At 38.2% G+C, this 13,336-nt stretch overlaps 2 non-coding genes across 2 annotated transcripts; both read left to right on the forward strand.

The window, feature by feature from the left end:
* The first annotated feature begins 571 nt into the window (after positions 1-571).
* TRNAG-UCC (transfer RNA glycine (anticodon UCC)) lies at positions 572-643 on the forward strand. The gene has a single exon. It is a non-coding gene; the product is annotated as a tRNA-Gly (tRNA).
* Positions 644-7,931: 7,288 nt separating this feature from the next.
* On the forward strand, positions 7,932-8,003 carry TRNAG-UCC (transfer RNA glycine (anticodon UCC)). The gene has a single exon. It is a non-coding gene; the product is annotated as a tRNA-Gly (tRNA).
* The last annotated feature ends 5,333 nt before the right edge of the window (positions 8,004-13,336 follow it).

Here is a 13,336-nt window from a genome sequence, read left to right on the forward strand (position 1 = left end):
CCTCAGGCCGACTAACTCAGCCACGTTGTGAAAAAAGCCCTTAACATTTCCCACGTTATCGACGAGACGCGAACTCAGGTGTTTTCCACCCGATATAGAGAAGATGGCGATTCTACCAACTGTGCTACCCACGAGGACTTAAAACTGACTAAAATTTTTTTTCTAATTTGTAACTATCCTTTCAGTAGTGACCACATAAATGCATCAGCCCATTCCTGATTTTATTTACGTTTGACATTAATTTAAAAAGATTGATTGTGGAATTTTAATTTAAAAGGTTTTTAAAAAAATTAAAAAAGAATTTAAAAAGCCTATTTAAAATGTGGATTCAACAAATCAGGGATGAGTTCTCTTCGGTCTTCGAGATGCAAATCAGTTGTCATTTATTCAAAATAATTTCTCTTTTGTAATGTTTTTGGAATTAGTTTTCTTTCAACCGAGGCAACTACCTATTAATACGCTCTTTGAAGCTGAAAATTGTCTCACGTGGTACTCACAACCAGGTTAGTGGGATCATAAACTAGAAAGAACTACTTCCATATAGGGAAGTATGTGGAGAGCTCGCCAACAGGCGATGGTGGTATAGTGGTTAGCATAGCTGCCTTCCAAGCAGTTGACCCGGGTTCGATTCCCGGCCATCGCAAAATGTTTTATCTAATTTTTTTTTTTTCATACTCTGTAAAAAGATAAAGGTAAAGAACTTCACTGGGAAAGATGAAATTATAGCTTTGTTTCCCAATTGAGATGAGCTATTTTCTTTCCAACTTCTTGGTCTTCCTAAACTTCGTTTGCCTATGAGTCTATTCGCAAGTTTGCCTATACACAAGAAGTAGATTCTTGCGTATAAGAATCCAGCAAACTACCAACAAGAAGTCATATTTTAACAAATAGCAATAAAGATTTCAAAACTATGTTATAGTTCTTTCTATTTTAAATTAAATAAGACGGGAGGAAAAACATTCCAAAGAATTTATCAAAAAGAAAAATTAAAGTCGTCTGGGAATTTTATTATGTGCTCGCAAGTTTCTGATGGGGCTTGTAAAATGCAGAAAATAGTTGCTTCAACTGCCTATCTCCACTGGAACTAAAAAACAAAAAAGTCAGATTAGAGAAAAGGGAAGGAAATAAATTATTCGCCAACTTAAAAGGATGGTGTGGAGGCCACCAGAGAGAGCAGTCACTAATGATTTTTGTCATGAATTGCAAAGCAAGAATTTAGGGCCGAATGACGTGTAGCCAAGCAATTGAAAGATCTTTACTCCAGTGACTCGCTATTCATAAATATGTAATAAGATGCCAAAACATTTTAATAAGAGTTGAGCGCATAATAAACAGGTTATCACCTTTCGGATATTTGAGAGAAGCCTTCGCTGTTTCATTGCGCACAAAAAAAATCATTATAAAGAATAAGATACGTGGCTGGAAAGTTCTGTCCACATTAGCCTCCAGTTGACTGTAAAAACGTAACAACATCCGCAGCAATTTTTTATTTCTTTGCAAATACACGAGGGCCTGTTCAATACAGAATGATTAATTCTTTTCATAGTATATCTTTATTAATCATCAATGATGGTGTTTTTGGAAGTAGCCCCCATTTGATGGAATGCCCGCACTCCAATGTTTCTGACATTAATCAAAAACATGGTGGAAGCCATTTTTTGACAGGCATTGGAGAATCGTCTCAGATGTCTTTATAACTTCTTCTGACGACTGGAAACGTTTTCCCTGCAGCTCTATCTTTAAACTTGGAAATCAAAGGGTGCAAGAACAGGGCTCTAGGGCGGATGATGAACACATTTGATACTAATGCTGACTATGTACTCCACGGCAATATGAGAAAAGCGAGGTCTCGCTTTGTCGTAATGCAGTATCGAACCACCTGCGGTTAGTTGTGGTCGTTCGCGACGAATGTGACCCGCAAAGTATGCAGTACAGTTCTGCAGAAAGGTCCTGTAACAGTCGTATGACGTAGCACAACATGCTGGAAACCATTCCTTGAATGTCGAATAATGAGACGACCAAAATCTTTCCTGCAGAAGCCACAACTCTTGCTTTTTTTGGAGTTCTCGATGAGATAGACTTCTAAACAGAGCTTTGTTGCTTACTTTCTGAATGATCGAAATGATTAACTTATGTTTCATCCACAGTTATCATCTTCTGCAGAAACTCACCATCTTCAGTAACCAACCGTTGCAGCTCCTGACTAACCTCCATGCCAACTTGCTATTACTCAGGTGTGAGCAGTCTTGGAACCCAACGTGCACAAACGTATGTCATATGCAAATTGTCATGGAGAATACCGTGCATGGTTCCTAATGATATTCTCAACATCTTTTCCATTTGCCTTACTGTTAGACAAAGATCGTCTCTCACGGTTGCAGAAGCATTATTTATGGTTTCTTTGATGACAGCAGTGTCAGAACTCCAGGACCGCCGATTTGCGCGATTGAATGACGTCCATTTTAAACACCCTATAGTGCTCGCTTCACCTGCACAACGAGTTGACTTAAGAAAGAAACCGCTTGTTATTTTCTTAGAATTGGAATTGCTTTTCTCCAGAAAAAAAAATAAGACAGTTTCCTACATCTATAGAATTCGAAGAGATTTTGCTCGTCTTAGCCCCAACCCTCATTTTTATTGCGCAGTTCTTTCTGAATTATGTGCGTCACCCAGAGAATATTGACTGGAACGGTACCTCCAAGTGTAACACCCACAATACTGATGTTTTACTTACATTTCTCTGTGGATCGTGAAACCCCTTAACAGCCTCCAAACAAAACCGTCACTTTTGTTTTCTTATTTTTACTTTAAACATAACTTTCTTTATAGCATTTCTGGCGCATCAAACAACCCTGTAGACTGTACTTTATAGAAGCTTGTAGAATCAGTATTCCTAACGTGACACGCTGCCAATGGAAACTTCGATCGTAAACGATCAATCAAAATGCAAAGTCTGAAAATACAAAATGCGGCAAAAATGAAACGAGAATCATTCTTTACCAACGCCTTACTATTGCGCATGCCAACAACATTCATATCGGGCTTTAACTTGTTTTCTTATTTCTGTAAAGGTCAGTTTTTGTTTCGTTGTAATTGGCTATGTTTTTATTGAACTTTGCCCCTTTAAGTGAATGAGGGTCAAACGTTTGACCAGAAAGGACATAAAGGACAAACAGCACAGGAGAGAGGAGGGTTTATGCTCCTAGTTAAGAAGCACATAAAATCTAAGGAAGTGAATCCAATTGGTGTTGGTGGACAATGCAATGTTGAGTCTGTTTAGTGTGACATAAGCACTGGGAAAGAAAAATTGAGTATAGGTGTGTGTGTGTGTGTGTTATAGGTCTAATGGATCTGATGAGTATAATGAGCAATTTGAGCAGAGAAATGGAGTAGGCCAGTAAATCAGAATGTATTATAATTGGGGATTTTAACTGTCCAGATATTGACTGGAACTTGTGGATGGTCACTCGCGGACTGGCAAGAATTTGTGGATTTATTGGATGACTGTTTTCTACAGCAACATGTTCGAGAGTCAACCAGAGGGAGTAATACTCTGGATCTGATTATTCATGCATTAAGAATACAGTGGGACCAACTGATGATATTACCATTAATAAATTCTAAATGGGAAACATTTAAGGAATTAATCATAGACGCTACTGGGCTTTTCATACTTACTGTTAGAAATACTGTTTAAGGTTTAAGCCTAAATGAATTTCACATTACCTAATGTGACTTGTGGTAGAGAAGAAAAATGCATGCGATGCATATAAATTATCAGGAGACACAGATGCCTACGTTAGATATAAACTAGTCTGTAATCAAGTCACAAAAGGAGGTTAGGCAGACGAAGGCAGATTACGAGAAATATTTGGCAAAGGATGAAAAGAAAAACAGAAAAGTCTTCTTTACTTATTAAACACAAGAAGGAAGGGGATGAATAAAATTGATGCATTCGATATGGATGGTTTGACTGTTGAAGATCCTGCTCAAGTTGCTAACAAACTGAATGAGTATTTTGCATCTACACTGCTCGACAAAATTAAGAGAACAAATATTGTTCACGAATATTTTATTGTGAACAATATCGCCGAAGGCTAATATATGATATAATCTGCGTCCTGACATGCTAAATCCGAAAATCCAATACAAATTGATCTATCACCTTACAGAGCCACACATTCAATATTCATGACTATAAAAACACAAGTTGCTACCACATCACTCCTCGTTTGTAGGCTTGTTCACTGGGACAGCCACATATGCAGTACTCAGAATAGCAAACCATCATCTTTTAGATGATTCTCTGAGATGGCGGGCCGTTGGACTAATTGAAGCCGAACACTTGCACACAGAGGTGGCATGTTGACTTAATACGTAACGCAATGTCGTCTCGGCACTTTGTAAAGTAGTTTTACGAAACAGGAACCATTACAAGAAGATTGGCCAAGGTCGCCCGAGGGTTGTGTCAACCAGAACAGACTGCTATCTTGGTCTAACAGGAAGAAGGAACCTAACGATGTCCTGTCATCTGCTGCGTCCACAGGTGTACACATTTCTAATCGGACTGTGTTAATAAAGCTCACTTCAACAAGACTCTACTCAAGGAAGTCAGTGGTTTGTATCCCATTAACTCAAAACCACCACACAACTCGTCGAAACTGGTACTATGAGCATGCAACTTGGGGCCCTGACAAATGAGAAGCATCAATCGACACTCATAAAAGAAGAGTTATGTTCTCTGATAAGTCATGTTTTAGCCTACAAACAGATTATAGATGATATTTCATCTGGAGGCAACGAGGAATGCGGTACTATCCCTCCAACGTCAGAGAGAGGGGCACTTATCATGAATGCGGTGTTCTCGTGTGTGGGATGGGATAATGATTAACGGCCGCACCCCTCTTGAAGCTTTTGATAGGGCTACAGTAACTGAGCAGAGGTACCGAGAACAGCTCCTCGAACCCTATGTACAACTTTCTAGGGGTGCGGCTGGCCCAGATTTTTGTTTTAGGCAACGACAACGCCACTGCACAAAGAGCTCAGGTGGTGAGGAATAACTTGAAACGGAAGATATCCAACGCCTGCCGTGGACAGCACAATCACATTCTTAAATCTGATCGAACATGTGTGGGATGCCCTTGGGCGTCACATTGCACGCTGATAGCAACTCCTCAGTCACTTGGTGAGCTAATGTTTGCGCTGGTGGAAGAATGGGATTTTTTGCCACAGAATCTGATAGACACCCTTATATCGAGAATGATTCACCGCTGTCAGAACTTTTAGCCGTTGGAGGGATCATGCACCATATTTATGTTACGTGACCACGTTTTCGAACATCTTGTGTCGACTTCTGTAATGTGACTTATCTGGTAATTCTCATACAATCCCTATAAATGTCCCTTATACCTCCCCGAAGTTTCTCGCCATCTCCTCATTGTTATTCTATGGTACACCACCATACCAAATTTTGTCCTGCTTCATCGCAAGCTGCACGAGTTACATTACGTTTTCTACCTGTAAAGTTAATTATGTCTGACAATATACTTTCACACATGAGGAATTCTTTAGGGGAGGGGATGCCGGAAGTTTTTTATAGGGAGCTAAATGCATTTAACTGAGTGGAAAGTGGAAGAAAAACTGTTGAAGATAAACATAAGAAATGCAACTGGGATGGATGGGATCTAACCAATTATATTATGGAGCAACGAAGGACGTAAGCAAACCCTTAGCTATATTTATGAGAATATCCTTGGTTTCAGAACAGGTTCCCGCGGACTGGACATGTGCGAATGTATCCTCAATTCACAGAGGGAGACCAAAGAGTGACACGAGTAATTACGGACCTATTAGGTTAACTTCTATTTGGGGGAAAATAATGCAGTTACTGGTAAAAGAAGTAAGGCAGGATTGTCTAGACAAGACTGCACTTATGCTTCACACACAGCATGGATTTGTTAAGGCAAAATCTTGTTTGACTAGTTTGATTAGATTATAAGATATGGTCAGAAAGGAGATGCGAAAAATGTCGACCATATTTATCCCTTTATTCATAGCAGCTACTTGGTTGAGTGGGAGAAGACAGAATAGAAATCAATGGGCATTGCTGTCCGTTGACTGCTCTTATTAGTGAAGTCCGCCAGAGTTCGGTGTTGACCCATTGTTGTTTTCTATATTTATCAATGATATTGATGAAGGCTTATCAGGCTTATTGTCCGTCTTCAAATGATAGAAAGGTTGGCAGGACGATTAATTACAGAAATGCCAGTATGCCATCCCAACAGGATCTAGAAAAGTTAGACAGATTGGCTGAAAACAGCAATTAAAATTTAACATTGACAAATGCAAAGTACTGCATATGGGTAGAGGTAACTCCAGAGAGTAATAACGTACCAACTGCGTGGTACTACTTGGTTTTTTTTTTTTGTTATTTGGTTTTTTTTTAGGAGCATTAGCAACTAAGGCCATATTGCTCCGGGATATGCGGTGGTCATTCCCTGACCTTTCCGCATCCTCCGTATTTGGTGGTGACGGGCTCGAACCCCGGTCTAATCAAGAAGCGTGTGCTACGCACTGCTGCTTCTTCCCACCTGGCTACGGAGGCGCCTACGCGTGGTACTACACTCAGGGTATTGGGAAATGAAAAAGACTTGGGGGTAATTGTGCAGTCAGATATGAAGTTCTCTCAGGGTTTTGTCAATAATATACAGGAATTTTATCAGCAGAAATAACGAGGTGATTGTTCCATTGTATAAGGCAATGATCAAGCCACATCTTGAGTACTGCATACAGGTCTTATTTTAGGAAGGTTGTGAAGCTTCTGGAATGAGTTCAGAGAAGGGCAGCGATTTTGGTGAAAGGAACAAAAGGGTCTCTTTTAGGAATTCTTAATGTCTGCAAATTGTAGCGTCTGGAGACTAGGCACCTGCGAGGTGACCTGATTGAAGTATTTATAGTTTTGACTGGATTGCCCAAGGCCAGTGGTAATGGGATTCTTCTTCTTGCTCAGACTACTATGAGGGGGTGAAAATTCAAATCGAGGAAGGATGGTTGCAGAACAGATGTGCGAAGTTTTGGTTTAGCCAGCAATTGGTTGATTGCTCGAACAAAATTCCATCTACTGGAAAGTTGATAGCTTAACTAAATTGAAGAAAGAACTCGACAGACTATTGGAAGAAATTATCAGATGGGTTGGGAGGGTTTTTTTTTTTTTTTTTTCTATTTTTGGCTTTCTTGCATCTTTTTCAGCTGCTAATTCTAATGAAGAAGAAAAAGAACTCTTTATTGCATACACAAGGCACACGCCGCATACAACTCCCTTCATGGGTACAAGCTCGGGGTTTACATGAAAGGATAATACAACATAATAAACAAGGATGAGAGCAAAAATATAACAAAACAGTATTATTACTAATTATACACCGTGTGATTAATTGGAACACAAATAATGATAAATTTATATATGAAAAGATATATACAACAGCGTAGTGGCAAGTAAAATTATTTAATAGGAAGAAGTCCTTTTATAGTGCAGGACAGTGATCTGAGCAGGCGCAGTAAAGTTGGAACAATGGGACGTTGGATCCATGGGACAGATGTAGAGGTCTTCGGGAGCAGATTGTAATGCCCTGTCATGTGGGTTTGAGAAAGTTATCGATAGAGTAATTTCTGCTTATATTTATTCTTCTTTTGTTCTTCTTATTGTGGAGTTAAATATGCATGTTACATAAAGGAATAACTTTCGTTTTAAGAAATAAATCGATATTGTCTTTAGTTTTTCAAATAATTTTATATTTTTCCTTCAGTCACATATCAATATAAGGTGGTACGTTAAGTAGGTTAAATAACAGTTTCAGTGGAGTACAATGAACCATGAAAATAAAGCTTCATTACAGACTTATTAAGAGGAAATGGTATAACTAAAGCAACATGCGATGGTGGTATAGTGGTTAGCATAGCTGCCTTCCAAGCAGTTGACCCGGGTTCGATTCCCGGCCATCGCAAGTTATTTTTATTTCCAACAAATATTTAAATTCGTTAATCATTTTTTGAACAATTAATTTTTTGGTATAATTTAATAGAAGAATTTAATAATTTTAAGTATGTTTTTTAATTAATGATTTTAAACTTTAATAATACTTTATAATTTAAAGTATGACTACTACCCCTCCAGTTTGTACTACAGTACAAACTGGAGGGGTAGTCGTGCAAAGATTGCATGATTTTAAATCTGGAAACTCGGATTTTCAATCCTGCAGAGGAACAAGTCGACTACAGAATACACGCCATTTAGAGAGAGATTTATACTGATGAGAGAATATACTCCAAATCTGTAGAATCTGTTAGAATATGAATGTCTGTAGAATCTATTAGAATCTTCATGTCTCTAGAATCTCCAGGGTGACCTTAAACTAACTGCATGTAATTTAAACAACAAAAAAAAAAAATCTTCAAGTTTTATCCTTGTTTAAAACCTTTCCGTAGTTTTTTTTTAGAATTTTTTTTTACAAGACTCATACCTAGACTCACTGGCTAAAAATTAAAAGCCGTTATTCAATGCCAAGAAGGCCACCTTCTACCCGAAATATATCTCTTATACGTCGTGGTATACAATCTACTAGATGTCTGAGGAAGTCTAGCTCCATATTTGACCATTCTTGCATTAGAATATTTGTCATCTGCTGTATTTCGATCGGTAGGGATCTGCTCTTTCCAACATATTCCAGATTTTCTGGCCTGGATTCAGATATGGAGAATTAGGCGGCCAGAGTGGATGTTGGAAATCTTGGGTAATATTATTTGAACCAATCAAATATAATTTTTGCACGGGCATCACTGTGTTGTCTTGAAAGATTCCATCGGAATCCTGGTAAAATTTTAAGCTTTGTAGGGAGAAGTCGATAGAAAGATATTCACTGTAGATAAAACGATCTTCTAACGGCATGAGCGAGCTCAGTCCGCATCAACGGAATATAATCAATACTACGATACCAATTCCATCCGCTTGAATGATGGACGCCCGATAGCCTAGATGTACGATTTCGTGAGGTTCTTGCCATTCTTCACATTTTGATTCTACTATTGGTGCAAAAAAGTGTAAATTGAGATTCTTCAGACCAAATGATCGTTTTACACTAACCTAGTGGAAGTCCAGTCTTGGCGTTGGTTGTACCACTCCAGTAGAATATTTTGATTATTTTTACAGAAAGAAGAAGCTTGCGTAGAGGCTACCAAATCCCAGATTCTGCAACTCCTTCCGCATAGTTCTGTTTAAAATGGGTATTTCTTTGTCTAAATTAATTTTTTCAGTAACCGAGACGCATAACTTGCTTTATATTGCTGCGGTCTCGTATTAGAGTACCGAATTTCTGCCTTATTTATTCCTTTTAGAGTTGCAGTTTCCTGCAGTTTCGTCTACGCATTGTATATTTTGAGATGGCTGCTTTTGATGCACCAATGGCTTCTTTGTTTTGCCAATTGTCACTTCTGATAAATGCTCCGACAATAACACCTTTCTGAAACTTGGAAAGTTCACTTGTCTTTCCCATAGCTGGATCTACTAAGAAGTCAAAGCGTACAGTATTCATCTGCTATCAAGGAACTTGTGGTCATACCATGCGACAACGTACATTTGCATGCATACTCTTAATTGTCTGTTGACTCGAGCTGCACAAAGAGCGCATACAGGTCGACTCCATTGCTTCCAAAAAGTAAAAGGAAGAACAATTTAATTTTAATTTCTTATTAAGGCTGAATGCGCACCAATTGAGCAATGAAAACCTCCAATAATTACAGAGATTCGAGTTAAATTCAATTTATAGAATATGTAAAACACTACCGTGAATATTAATAAAAGCCAAAATTATAATCATATGCAAGATATATTTAAATGATCATCTGAAGTATCAAATTAATAAAATAATTTATTATTTCATTTTATATTTAAAAAAGCAGTATAATAAAACATTTCGCGGTAATAAACAATTATTTTCACAATGATAAATAAAAGTTGGGCTCATGTAACATTAAAGCGCCCTTTATTATGAATGAAAATGTGGTTTTTGGTATTTTTATTTTGAATTTTACGTTTTAAATAGTGGACTCAAAATGACATGTGTGCGTATTCTGAAACTGTTTGCCAATACCATCACGCCCGTAGTAATACAGGCAGGATGGATCTCAGTTGCATCGGTGAAAATTATAAATAGCCCAACAAGCGAGGACCGTGCAAGGGGGCAGTTGTATTACTGTAGCAGGAGACTTTAACATTTAGTAAGCTGGCTTGTTGGTAACAACTGAGGACCAGAAGATTTTCCACTTTTCGCCTACGCATGACGTTATCTTCAATAGGAAGCCAGCTGTGAGCCAGTGAAATTAAGCTTACATTCAAGAAATGTAAACCAAACTACACAGATGTGTTTTAGACCGCAGAGGAGATATTTCTCTAATTGCAGAAGCAAAGGTGTTGCATTGCCAACATCGCCCAAGGAAAATAATCCGAATGATACAAAATGCAGTTCAGTTTTATCGGTGAAGTTCTAAAAGAATTACGAGAAACGTGATATTCGAGAAGGAAATAAAATCGGCAGCACTGTGGTACTTTAAGAGAGCTTTTTGTTCAATGGCTGAGCATGTACTCTATTACAGTCGCTTGGGAAATTTCTTTCGGGAAAAGGAAGACGTAGACGACATTTGATGCCCCACGCGGTGAATAGAGCACTTACAAGGTCTATTATAACGCCTTCGGAGATTTAGGTACCGTCTACGTCGTCAAGCACCCTGAAGGAAAAACTCAAGAGGATTGTTATATGTTGTAGCTGAGCCAGAAATTCTCTTGGGTGGAAGAACAGAGAGAGGATGATTTACAGAATAAGAGCCTTTGAATGCACCGGTTTAGGACAATATGAAATATCGATTTTTGAAAAGAAAAGAAAATACAACTCCAAAATTACATAAATAGTCTTACAGTGAATATTTTTAGATTGAATCGTATCGTTCTGGACTGTGTTATCAGATCGCAGGCAGAGGGATTCTCCCAGTGGGATTTCTCTTTTATTTTGTTATTGCAGCAAGCTTAAGCTATGAGGCATCGGTGTATTATACGATCGATTTGGTTGTTTTGCAACTCACCCTTCTGGAAAAAGAAACCGTGCACTCATCTTCGACCGTTTGAAGAATTCGGCATTTTCCGACCTCATAACACGTAATTGGGGCATAGAGGGGAAGAGGTATCCTGTGTGTTATCAGACACTCAGTCTAAAACACTGATGGATCCAATATCTTTCTATTACAGAAGATTTAGGAGAAGTCCGGTTGGCCTGCCTCCCTAAAATCCACTCATGCACACCTTCTCGATGGTAAGCCCTGTTACGTCACTTAAGGTTTTAAAAAACAACATTTTGGAATTCAAAAGTACATCACCAAGGGTGTCAAGACTAATACTCAAGATTTCTAAGAGGTACAAGCTAAAGGTTATAATGATTTATGCACCAACATCGAGCCATGATGATGAAGAGGTTGAAGAAATGTACACCGAAATTGAGAGTCTTCTAGATGAGCAGAAAACCCACTACACTATTATTATGGGGGACTTCAATGCTAAGGTCGGAAAAAGACAAAACAGCGCAAAAAGGGGAACTATAGGAAATTTTGGAATTGGTGAAAGAAATGAAAGAGGCGAAAGACTTGTGGAATTTGCAGAATCTCAAGGACTGTCAGTAATGAACACTTTTTTCAAGAAAAGGGTGAACAGAAAGTGGACATGGAAGAGTCCAAATGGATTAACAACTAATTAAATCGACTTCATTCTCACTAACAGAAGATATATTGTGAATGATGTTACCATCCTGAATAAGGTAAATGTTGGAAGTGATCACAGAATGATAAGATGTAACTCCACTCGATATAGATGTAGGAAAAAAAAAACTGACTCTAGTAAATACTACAAAGGTCTTTGAGATAACAGAAGAGGAGAAAAAGCAGTATGTACTGGAACTTAAGAACAAGTTCGAGCTTCTGCAGACTGCTCAGGACCAAGATATCGACGAGGAATATTACAACTTTCTGAAAGTGATAAAGCCCAAGAAACCTATAGGGAAAAATAAATCCAAATAAGAAAATAATTAGTCAAGAAACACTTGTTTTTCTTTTCATGCATCACAACAACGCTGCACATATGGTGGAGGAATATCTTAAAACTGAAGATATCCAATGGCTTCCGTGGCCTACACAATCACTAGACTTAAATTCGACCGAACGTGTATGAGACACCCTTGGGCGTCGCATTGCAGGCGGTCAACAAACTCCTCTGTCACTTGGTCAGCTAAGGTCTGCTCTAGTGGAAGAATGAGTGTTTCCACAGAATCTTACCGACACCCTTAAACATATATCGAGCGTGGTTCACCATTGTGAGGCCTGTTCAACTGTTGGAGGGAACCATACGTCGTACTGATGTCATATGACCATATTTTTGAGCATATTCTATCGACTTCTGTAATGTAACCTTTTAGGTAATTCTTATATAACCTTTATAAATGTCCCTTATACTTGTCCGATTTTTCTCTCTGTCTCCTCATTTCATCGTTATTCTGTGGTACACCACCATGCCAATTTTTTCCCGTTTCATTCCTAGCTGCATGCGTTACACCACGTTTTCTACTTGTTCTGTTAATTTTGTCGATCAGTGTAGTAACAATTCATGATTTATGTGTATTTTAGTGCACTTGCATCATTTGTACACAGTCAATATTAATTAATTGGTTTGATTCGAAGATAACAGCCAGAATTTCTTTTCTATTCCTTTTGTTTGAAATAAGTGTCTGGACCAGTTCCGAAGATGAAACTGCACTTCGTACATTTCCTTTTTTTTTTTCATCTAGAATTACGAATAAGAAAGGAAGACAGATTCTTAATTTCGATAAGGGAAACACCGAAACCGAAGTGTTGAAAGTAAAACATTAGTGGTAAATATCGACTCTCTTAGGGACGGAAGAAAAAACTTCAAATCGCCGAGTAACATGGAGTCCTTGGAGACTACAGTACTGTAATTGATTTCAACACATCAAACAGCGGGTCCCAGAAAACCCCTAAGGGCAGTTTTCTAGCGCACTGAAAATGTTTTAGAAGTCTGAGAGAGGTGACCATCGGCCCACTGAGGTATTTAAGCTTTCTTAAGGTGCTTCTTTTGTTCATTTATTATAAAGTGCGTTCTATATTAAGGTATAAACCCGTTCACTAGTAGTCCTCATGGATTTGAATGTTTTTTTGCAATAAAAGTTATTGATTTCTGACGGTTAATTATTGTTTTTTTCTTTTCGTGATGTAGCCGTCATTCTTT

This window comes from Mastigoproctus giganteus, chromosome 5, assembly GCF_048544385.1.
Source record: "Mastigoproctus giganteus isolate SK-2022 chromosome 5, ASM4854438v1, whole genome shotgun sequence".
In the NCBI taxonomy this organism is placed as follows: Eukaryota; Metazoa; Arthropoda; class Arachnida; order Uropygi; family Thelyphonidae; genus Mastigoproctus; species Mastigoproctus giganteus.